This window comes from Papaver somniferum, chromosome 11 (genome assembly GCF_003573695.1).
Source record: "Papaver somniferum cultivar HN1 chromosome 11, ASM357369v1, whole genome shotgun sequence".
Taxonomy (NCBI): Eukaryota; Viridiplantae; Streptophyta; class Magnoliopsida; order Ranunculales; family Papaveraceae; genus Papaver; species Papaver somniferum.
This window is the reverse complement of record NC_039368.1, coordinates 19,626,280-19,637,756: the sequence shown is the minus strand read 5'-3', so window position 1 is coordinate 19,637,756 and position 11,477 is coordinate 19,626,280.

Genomic DNA, 11,477 nt, shown 5'->3' with positions numbered 1-11,477 from the left:
GAAACTTAGTGTATTCATCAAGGAGTTTATAAAGATACAAGATAACCCCTACAATATTCACAGCCGCACTCCCCACAAAGATTTGGCAATTAAGCACAAGTTCAATTAAGAACTCTCCCCCATAAAATACATTCCCGAAAGAACAACAAGAGCGACCTTACTTTTACAAGAAAAGAAGGATTTCTTTGGAAATTAACAAATCACATTAAAATATGAATTTGTATCCAAAAATCTCAATTGAACTAATCACAAGAAAAATGATCAATTCAATTGGTCATGCTCAACATAAGAGAACTTACAGAGAAACGCAATGTATGCATAAAGATGTGGATCAGGAAAGGACCAATACTATAGAATAATCAAAGATTCATTCTATTTTTCATTACTACTCGGCCGAACTCGCAAACGTTGTTTTCTCAAACTTGTTTGTCAATGTTAGTGATAAAAACTAAAAGTCTTGATTGATAGTCTACTTATAGTAATGTCTCGGACTAGGATAGATTGTGTGGCTGAGCATTAGACTTTACAGCGTCCATCAATTGAAGACGAAGAACTACTAAGGAGAGCTTGTGGAACTTCATCAACAAAAGGTATGTGGAGACTAAAACTCATCTATCACTTGGAAAGTCTATTTCTACTCTATCTCCTATATTGAGACAAAAGTCGTATTACTATATAGTATTTGATTATGCACATTTGAGATTTCGAGCTGAGTTTAACTCGCTTACATATTTCTCGAAATATGTGTTTGTAAGCTTTCGCTTCAACCAAGTTCATCTTATATTCTTAACTAAAGTCAAAATATGATGATGTGAAAATCGCCAAGTAATATCTTACATGGTTTGTGTGATACAATCATTTGATGTAGACTTGGAATGTTTCGTTATGATTATTTCAATAACTTGAAAATTGCTTTAATGCTAATAGTTCGTGAAAACAGCTATTCTCATCCTCTAAGAAAGTTTCAATGATTGAAATAGAGTTTACAACACTTAACCATCATTGGATTATGAACATAGTATGCGTTCTTGCATGTATGTGATCCATGACCGGAACTATAGTATGCATACCCGTATGCGTACCTGTTAGTTGTGAAATTCCGAGTACCTAAGTACACATACCCGTATGCGTGCTGGCGAAGGGTTTGGCTCCGGAAATTTCAGCTGTGTTTGGAAGTATGCGTACCCGTTTGCATACTGGCGAACCAAACTCAGACCGACTACTTTAAGTATGCGTACCCGTTTGCATACTTGAGCGGTTAAAGTTTTAAAATCGGTTTGTTTCATGAACCAATACATTTATATAATAAGGAATGCATTCTTTGAAAACCGTGGCTATAATGTTCATGAACTAATTAGGGGTTCGACATCCCAAACCCTGATTTCGACAAAGTTGTCAGGCGCCATCACTACCATTTGATAACTGAAGTTCCAGCGTCATCACCATCGTTTGGTAGCCGAAGTTCTGAAACCAGTTTACACCATTCTGCGGACTGAAGACAGTTTCCACCATTCCGCTGACCGGAGCCAGTTTCCTTCATTCCAAGCCGACCAACGCATGCGGCTCCCATTCCAAGCCGACCAACGCCTGCGGCTCCCATTCCAAGCCGAAAATCTACATCTCACCACTTCACGGTCTAGCCAGCAACACCACAAGTAGAATCTATGCAAGGACGCCAACACGAGAATCACGAACTCTCCTTACCTCTCGAAAAAGGTTAGTCGGGTCTTCTTGACCATCTTTTCACGACTTTTCGATTTTGTCCTCGCCTGTCACCATCTTATGCTTACCTCGCAACAATGCTCCTATTCCGAGCTAAGCAGGGGACTAAATATTGATGGTGGTTTTTAGCTTAGGGTTAAAATCGTAAAACCTTACATCTGATATGACGTTACTAGGACCACTAGCGCATTTTGAATCATTCAACACGCCTACGTAATAATTACCAGGGTACCTTTTTTTTTACAAATATATGTGTCATGTTCCATGGTAGAACCCTTAGTATTGACCGAAATCACCTTTGTACACCAACCCTAAATTCTTACACCATCGTGCCAATAGAAAACCATGCCAGCCACGTCTGCGCGCCAAGGCATGACAACCATGCCAGCCGCACCACCTTACCAATGGAAAACCATTCCAGCCACGTCTCCGCGCCAAGGCATGCCAACCATGCCAGCCGCATGTGCCAATGGCATGCCGTTCCAGCCACATCTCCGCGCCAAGGCATGCCATCCGCACCACCGTGCCATGGAAAACCATGCCAGCCACGTCTCCGCGCCAAGGCATGCCAACCATGCCAGCCGCATGTGCCAATGGCATGCCGTGCTAGCCACATCTCCGCGCCAAGGCATTCCAACCATGCCAGCCGCACCACCATGCCAATGGCAAACCATGCCAGCCACGTCTCCGCGCCAAAGCATGCCAAACATGCCAGCCGCGCCACCGTGCCAGCCACATCTTCGCGCCAAGGAATGTCAATCATGCCAGCCGCACCACCGTGCCAATGGCAAACCATGCCAGCCACGTCTCCGCGCCAAGGCATGCCAACCATTCTAGCCGCACCACCGTGCCAATTGCAAACCATGTCAGCCACGTCTCTGTGCCAAAGCATGCCAACCATGCCAGCCACGTCTCCACGCCAAAGCATCCAACCATGCCACCCGCGCCACCGTGCCAATGGCAAACCATGCCAGCCACGTCTTCGCGCCAAGGCATTCCAACCATGCCAGCCGCACCACATGTGCCAATGGAATGTCGTGCCATCCACACCTCCGCGCCAAGGCATGCCAACCATGCCTGTCGTGCCACCATGCCAATGAAAAACCATGCCAGCCACGATTCCATGCCAAAGCCATGCCAGCCCCGCTACATGCCGCTGGCTGCCAAAACGAAGGGTTGCAACAATCAATGTACACCCTTCCATATGAGATGCAGATCTTAGCCGTCCAAGGTCGCCAGCCAACACATGGTAACCTTTGGCCCAACGCCAAAACCCTAGTTTTGGACACGCCTAAACCGCGCCAAGGAATGCCGACCATGCCACATGTGCCAATGGCATTCCGTTCCAGCCACCTTGCCGCGCCTAAACCATACCATGCCGGACTCCCCATCACGGCTGCTAAAACGAAGGCGTGCGACAATCAACGACCACCCTTCTATCTTAGATGCAAATCTTAGTCGTCCAAGGTCACCAACCAACACATGGTAACCTTTGGACAAATTCCAAAACTCTAGTTTTGGCCACGCCTAAACCACGCCAAGGCATGCCGACCATGCCACATGTGCCAATGGCATGCCGTGCCACCTTGTCGCGCCTAAACCATACCATGCAGGCATTCCCGTCACGTCTGCCAAAACGAAGGCGTGCGACAATCAATGGCCACCTTTCCATCTTAGATGCAAATCTTAACCGTACAATGACACCAACCAACGCATGGTAACCTTTGGTCCAACGCCAAAACTCTAGTTTTGGCCACGCGCGCCAAGGCATGCCGACCATGCCACATGTGCCAATGGCATGCCGTGCCAGCCACCTTGCCGCGCCTAAACCATACCATGTCGTCCTTCCCTTCATGGTTTCCAAAACAAAGGCTTGCAAAAATCGACGATCGCATTTCCATCTAAGACGCATATCTTAGCCGTCCAAGGTTACCATCTAATGCAGGGAAACCTTTTGTCTCGACGCCAAGCCCTAGTTTTGGTCGCGCCCAAACAATGCCAAAACCCTAGATTTTGGCCACGCCTAAACTAGGCCATATTAAATCCATGCCGTCCATGATTTCATGCCAATGGCTACCAAACGAAGGGTTACAATAATCAAAGGCCACCCTTCCTCTCAAGATGCAAAATCTCGACCGTCAAAGGTCACCACCGAGCCGGCAAGTCTCCCAAGCTCAACTTGCCAAACAACAGCAACATGCTACATGTTTTCCACGAAAACACTCGAGACATCAACACATGTCACAAATTGGGGGATGCTCATTGGTTATTGGTTTGGCGGTTTACAGCATGCGGCGTACACTACGCCCGTTACAAGACAGTGTCATAAGGATGAGGCGGTTAGTAAATACAGAGAGTAATGGTAAAACGCTTTCTTTTATGGAACATCAATTCCAGACGTTAACGGTTACCACCTCCTCCCATTTACTCATCTGTTTTCAATTTCTTACGAGACCAGAGTATGTTTCACTTCGACTTGTATAAATAGGTCTTACCTATTTCCACCGAACAACAAGTTCAGGTCAGGAGGATACAACACTCAGAAAATATTTGCTAGCTTTCCATCTGTTAGCTTCCCACTTTCTGATACAAGTCGTGAAACAACTACTCTCCAGAATCAACTATTCTGGTCTCAACACTCTCTTCGCTTCCCTCCCCAAAACCAAACCTTCTCCTTCACTTTGTGAGGCGAAGCAAGTCTGGAACGACCATTTCTTGGTTTAGGCCGGATTTGTACAGATTGATCTCTCGAATCTAAAGTACTCCCTTGCAGTATATTGTTTAGGATTTAAACTCGTTTCTCACCCACACACCCGTAATTACCAAAATCATCAGAAATCATTTTCACCCTCAAACACTTATCTACAAAGTTTAATGGTTAAGCAATAAACCTCGTATTGTATTCCTTAATATTATGTCTATTTAGAGTGTTCATGCTTCGCAGTTTTGTTTTCAATATGCATGAATTGAAAGATACGTTAGGGAATGAAACAGTTCAAGTCAAATATCACTAACCTCAAGTGGAAGGATGATGTTGTCGTTGTAGCTTCTTACTTCTTCCTTCTTCAAGTCTTCACAATAATTGTATTGTCTCATATCCTAATACTTTCAAGCTAACCTATACGAAGTTGACTCTAGTACATAATGAAGCACTCTTAACATGAGTTTTTATTCACTAAAATATGACAACCAACTTGACATACCAACGCTTGGTGGGTTTCGACCGAGCTATGCTCTAACAAAACGGGTACGCATACATAAGTAGCCGGTCTGAGTTTGGGTTCGCCAGTATGCAAACGGGTACGCATACTTAGTACACTTCCAAACCCAGCAGAAATTCCCGGACCTATTCCTTACGCAAGTTTGCGTACCGGTATGTGTGCTTGGTACACGGAATTTCATAACTACAAGTACGCATACGGGTATGCATACTTTAGTTCCGGTCATGGATCACATACATGCAAGAATGCACACTATTTTTATAAGCCAATGACGGTTAAGTATTCTAAACTCTTATTTCAATCATTGAAACTTTCTTAGAGGATGACAATAGCCGTTTTCACACACTATTAACATCAAAGAAATTTTCAAGTTATTGAAATAATCATAACGAAACATTCCAAGTCTACACCAAATGATTGTATCACACAAACCATGTAAGATGTCACTCGGCGATTTTCACATGATCATCTTTTGACTTTCGTCAAGAATATAAGATGAACGTGGTTGAAGCTAAATCTTACCAACACTTATTCCGAGAAATATGTAAGCGAGTTAAACTCAGCTCGAAATCTTAAATGTGTATAATCGACAACTATATAGTAATACGACTTTTGTCTCAATATAGGAGATAGAGTATAAATATACTTTCCAAGTGATAGATGAGTTTTAGTCTCCACATACCTTTTGTTGATGAAGTTCCACAATCTCTCCTTAGTAGTTCTTCGTCTTCAATTAATGAACGTCGTGTAGTCTAATAATCAACTATACAATCTATCCTAGTCCGAGACATTACTATAAGTAGACTAGAAATCAAGACTTTTAGTTTTGATCACTAACATTAACAAACAAGATCGAGATAGCAATGCTTGCTAGTTCGCTCTAACAATCTCCCATTTTGTTAATTTTAGTGACAAAACTATCAATACATATGGATTAAAAAATAAATAAACTTTGTAGTTTTTCATCCAAAGCTTGATCTCCTTGGTACTTCAACATTAATCGAAATCTTCGTCACTTTCAAGTACTACAATGATTCCAAATGAGTTCAACTCAGCATCATAGTTGTTGAAGATCCGTAGCTATAACAATGAGAAACCATTTGCTCTCAATCATGGTTATCCAGTGTCATAGTATCATTACACAACATCAAAGTTCAATTGTATCACAACTTGACAGCAATACTGTGGTGATGTGTATCACTCCCCCTTAGTCAATACTTCATCTCACAATGAAAACCACTCCCCCTTACATAATGATCCGTAAACCATATGTATTAGTAGTGTGAACTACATATTAATTCTCCTCCCTTTTGTCAATATAAATTGGCAAAGGTACGAAAACTAGTGGGATCCTCATGAAATTTTCATAGAGATACTTCATTACCAAAAGAACAACATACCAACTGTTTCGATGATTTCACATAGTCGAAACTTAGTGTATTCATCAAGGAGTTTATAAAGATACAAGATAACCCCTACAATATTTCACAGCCGCACTCCCCACAAAGATTTGGCAATTAAGCACAAGTTCAATTAAGAACTCTCCCCCATAAAATAACATTCCCGAAAGAACAACAAGAGCGACCTTACTTTTACAAGAAAAGAAGGATTTCTTTGGAAATTAACAAATCACATTAAAAATGAATTTGTATCCAAAATCTCAATTGAACTAATCACAAGAAAAATGATCAATTCAATTGGTCATGCTCAACATAAGAGAACTTACAGAGAAACGCAATGTATGCATAAATGTGGATCAGGAAAGGACCAATACTATAGAATAATCAAAGATTCATTCTATTTTTCATTACTACTCGGCCGAACTCGCAAACGTTGTTTTCTCAACTTGTTTGTCAATGTTAGTGATAAAACTAAAAGTCTTGATTGATAGTCTACTTATAGTAATGTCTCGGACTAGGATAGATTGTGTGGGAGCATTAGACTTTACACAGCGTCCATCAATTGAAGACGAAGAACTACTAGGAGAGCTTGTGGAACTTCATCAACAAAAGGTATGTGGAGACTAAAACTCATCTATCACTTGGAAAGTCTATTTCTACTCTATCTCCTATATTGAGACAAAAGTCGTATTACTATATAGTATTTGATTATGCACATTTGAGATTTCGAGCTGAGTTTAACTCGCTTACATATTTCTCGAAATATGTGTTTGTAAGCTTTCGCTTCAACCAAGTTCATCTTATATTCTTAACTAAAGTCAAAATATGATGATGTGAAAATCGCCAAGTAATATCTTACATGGTTTGTGTGATACAATCATTTGATGTAGACTTGGAATGTTTCGTTATGATTATTTCAATAACTTGAAAATTGCTTTAATGCTAATAGTTCGTGAAAACAGCTATTCTCATCCTCTAAGAAAGTTTCAATGATTGAAATAGAGTTTACAACACTTAACCATCATTGGATTATGAACATAGTATGCGTTCTTGCATGTATGTGATCCATGACCGGAACTATAGTATGCATACCCGTATGCGTACCTGTTAGTTGTGAAATTCCGAGTACCTAAGTACACATACCCGTATGCGTGCTGGCGAAGGGTTTGGCTCCGGAAATTTCAGCTGTGTTTGGAAGTATGCGTACCCGTTTGCATACTGGCGAACCCAAACTCAGACCGACTACTTTAAGTATGCGTACCCGTTTGCATACTTGAGCGGTTAAAGTTTTAAAATCGGTTTGTTCATGAACCAATACATTTATATAATAAGGAATGCATTCTTTGAAAACCGTGGCTATAATGTTCATGAATTGATTCGAGTGAATCAAACCGATTTTGCTTCAATTTTGTTCTTGTATACTTCTATGAGAATATAGAAATTGAGAAACTCTATAACTAGTTTCATTTGAGTCATTTGAACTAGTTGTGGTTAAGATGAATAGTTGATATGAGAATGCTCGTATAGCTAACTTCGGTTAACTACTGTTGATCCAACCTAGTGTACACATTTAGGTACGGTTACTCAAACCTAAATGAAGGTACATTTCATTTGTGTATAACAAGCTAAGTTTGATCTAACGTTTGAAATATATTAGCTTGAATCTAATCAGGTTTTCATCTGACGGTGAATACTGAATGCTTTGTTACCAAGGTAACTTAGATTGCAAACCCTGATTTGAAAACTACATAAGGGAGAACTCTAGCAACTGGGAAACCTAATCCCCACACCTTCTGTGTGATATTAGTTGCGACTAGAGTCGATTCTCCTTTAACCTTAGGTTTTTCACGAAACCCTGTAAGTTAACGACTTAAAGACTTCATTGGGATTGTGAAGCCAGACTCAACTATTTTCTTTGTAGTTTCGTGTTCTAATATTACTTTTACTATCGTGATTGAGCATTATCTTTGCTAAGATTTGCTTGAGATTTATCTCCGATGGGTAAGATTAAAAGTAGTCACAAACATTTTTGTCTCATCGTTTGTGATTCCACAATATTTTATTTCGCTTCCATACGATTAAGATTATTGTGAGGTGATTGATAATACTAGGTTGTTCTTCGGGAATATAAGTCCGGTGTATTAATTGGTTCTTGTGCACCTTGATTTATCAAAAGACGGAACAAAACTCATAGGTATTTATGTGGGAGACAGATTTATCTATTCCAATAAAATTTTCCGTGTGAGACAGATTTATTTATCAAGTCTTCGACTTTGGGTCGTAGGAACTCTTGGTTGTGGGTGAGATCAGCTAAGGGAATCAAGTGCGTAGAATCCTGCTGGGGTTCAGAGACGTAAGGAGCGCAACTGTATCTTGATCAGTGTGAGATTGATTTGGGCTCAACTACATTCCATTCTGAAGTTCATCGGTATTAGGCTAGTATCTGTAGCGACTTAATACAGTATGGTGTTCAAAGCTGGACTAGGTCCTGGGGTTTTTCTACATTTGCGATTTTCTTCGTTAACAAAATTCTGGTGTCTGTGTTATTTCTTTTCCGCGTTATATTTTGTTATATAATAAGAAATATCAGAGGTTGTTAGAGAATAGCTCTGTTGAACCCACCAATCGTTGGTATGTCAAGTTTGGTTGTCATATTTTAGTGAACCAAAACTCATTTAAAGAGTCACTTGATTATTTATTAGAGTCAACTTCGTATAGGTTAGCTTGAAAGTATTAGGATATGAGACTTACAAGTATTACGTGTATACTTGAAGAATGTGAAGAGGTAAGGAGCTACAACGACGACATCATCCTTCCTCTTGAGCTTAGTAGTATTTGACTTGAACTGTTTCATTCTGTTGATGGTGGTTTTTAGCTTAGGGTTAGAATTATAAAACCTTGCATCTGATGTGACGTCACTCTGTACGGAAACAGAGCCATGAGTGTCAACCTCTCCGCTGGCATATTTATTGAGCCGTTCAATATATTTTCATGAAATTTATCCAGACTGGCGCATGTAGCAACAATCCCAGATGCTCTGTAAATTTCAACACCTTGCTTATATTATTCCCTATTGTAAGAACCTCTGAGTACCTTCTCTGTGTTATGTTCCCCGGTAGAACCCTTAATATTAGTATGGCATGACGGATTTGTGTTCACTCGCAACAGGATAACACGAATTTCCAAGTATCAAGATTAAGGTCCTTACACAAAATACTCATTCAGAAAGCATGCTGCTCTGTGTAAATAAAGAATTTTATGTCAACACATAGAATCTAATCAATTTTGTGATAACTCAAAAAACTCATGAACCTGACTAATTTGCAAAATTAGGGTTTTGCGCCCTGCGCAGTATATTAGACCTCGTTGGTCGAAATTACGCTTAAACAACTAAGCATCCATCGGGGATTAATAGGTGCAGATTCTTGCCCAAAATCAGAAAGCAAAAAGTAACGGAGCCGCAGAGAAGGATCAACAATGAGAGGAAGCGTGGCCATACCACAGGCCATCCAGCGCCACGCCCCACGCTACCCAACCGGCCCTTACTCCTTTGTCGACCAATCAGGTCGCTCTAAACCTGCCACACTCCCAGGAGTTGTGGCTGAGCCCATACTTTCCGGCCCTATTCCCCATCGTCCAATCAGGTCGCATTAAACCTGCCACGCGCACCAAAAGGGTAGTCACTCCCATGCTTGGCCGCCCCCTACTTTCGTTGACCAATCAGGTTTCTTTAAACCTTCCACAGCCTTAAAAGAGATGGAAATTGTGTCAAGAGGTCGCCATACTAAGTTGGCTTTCCAAAACCGTGCCAACATGCTAACGGCATGCCAAACATGCCAAAACAAGCATGCCAAACGCACATGCCACTTACCGCGGTAGCATGCCAAAACTTGCCAACCCACTCTCCGTGCATGACCAGCTTCACAACGGACTTAAATTTGGCTAGCCTAAACCCTATGAGTGACCATGCTTTAGTGGCGGTGGATTAAACCCTAACTTCTAATTGTGGAACAAAACTATGCCACCTCAGGCCCGTAACATGCCACAAGCTTGTACGGACTTAGGAAACCCTAAAAAATGCGCCACACCATGGCCACTCGTGGAAATATTTGTTCTTGTGGACATTTCTACATGGTTGCCTGCCTATGGCTCCTACGGCATGACTCTGGCATCGTTTTTATAAAATTCCATGCCACGCTACCTACCGCATGCTACGTGCCATATATGCTAATTAGGGTTTCGACATGCCAAACCCTAATTTATGCAAAGTTGTCGCGCCAACCGCGCCAAACAATGTTCCACGGAACATGGGGATCAATGTGGCCACTGAAACTGATGTTGCCACACCACATTTAGTCTAACACCAACGTGCCAAAATTGCAGTGGCCATGGCTACTCCAGGCGCCACTTACACCATCGCGCTGGCATGCACAAACTATGCCAGCCATTCCATCGTGCCACTGGCATGCACGAACTATGCCAGCCATGCCGCAATGCCACTGGCATGCACTAAAAGCGTCATTGTGCCACTATCAGGCGCCAACATAAGGTAGCCATAATCAACGACTACCCTTTCTCATGAGATGCAATCTTAGCCGTCCAAGTTTGCCACCAAGCTGGCAGGCTTGTGGCAAGTTTTAGGCGACCAGCCGCCTAAATCTAATGGCCATGGCTACGCCAGGCGCCACTTGCACCACCATGCCACTGGCATGCACGAGCGAAGCCAGCCATGCCGCATCGTCACTGGAGTACACCAAAACTCCACTGCGCCATTATCAGGCGCCAACACAAGGTAGACATAATCAACTGCTACCCTTCCTCATGAGATGCGATCTCAGCCATTGAAGTTCACCACCGAACTGACAGACTTGTGGCAAGGTTTAGGAGACCAGCCAAGACGAGCCTAATAGCATCACATGCTATTTTCCGGCGGCAAGACTCTTGATTTTAACTTGCCACACGTAGCAAAGTGCTACACGTTTTCCACGAAAACACTCGAGACATCAAACATGTCACAAACTGGGGGATACTCATCAGGGTATTGGTCTGGCGGTTTACAGCGTGCGGCGTGCAATGCACTCATTACAATAAAGTGTCATAAAGCAGGGCGGTTAATAATGGCAATAAGTAATGG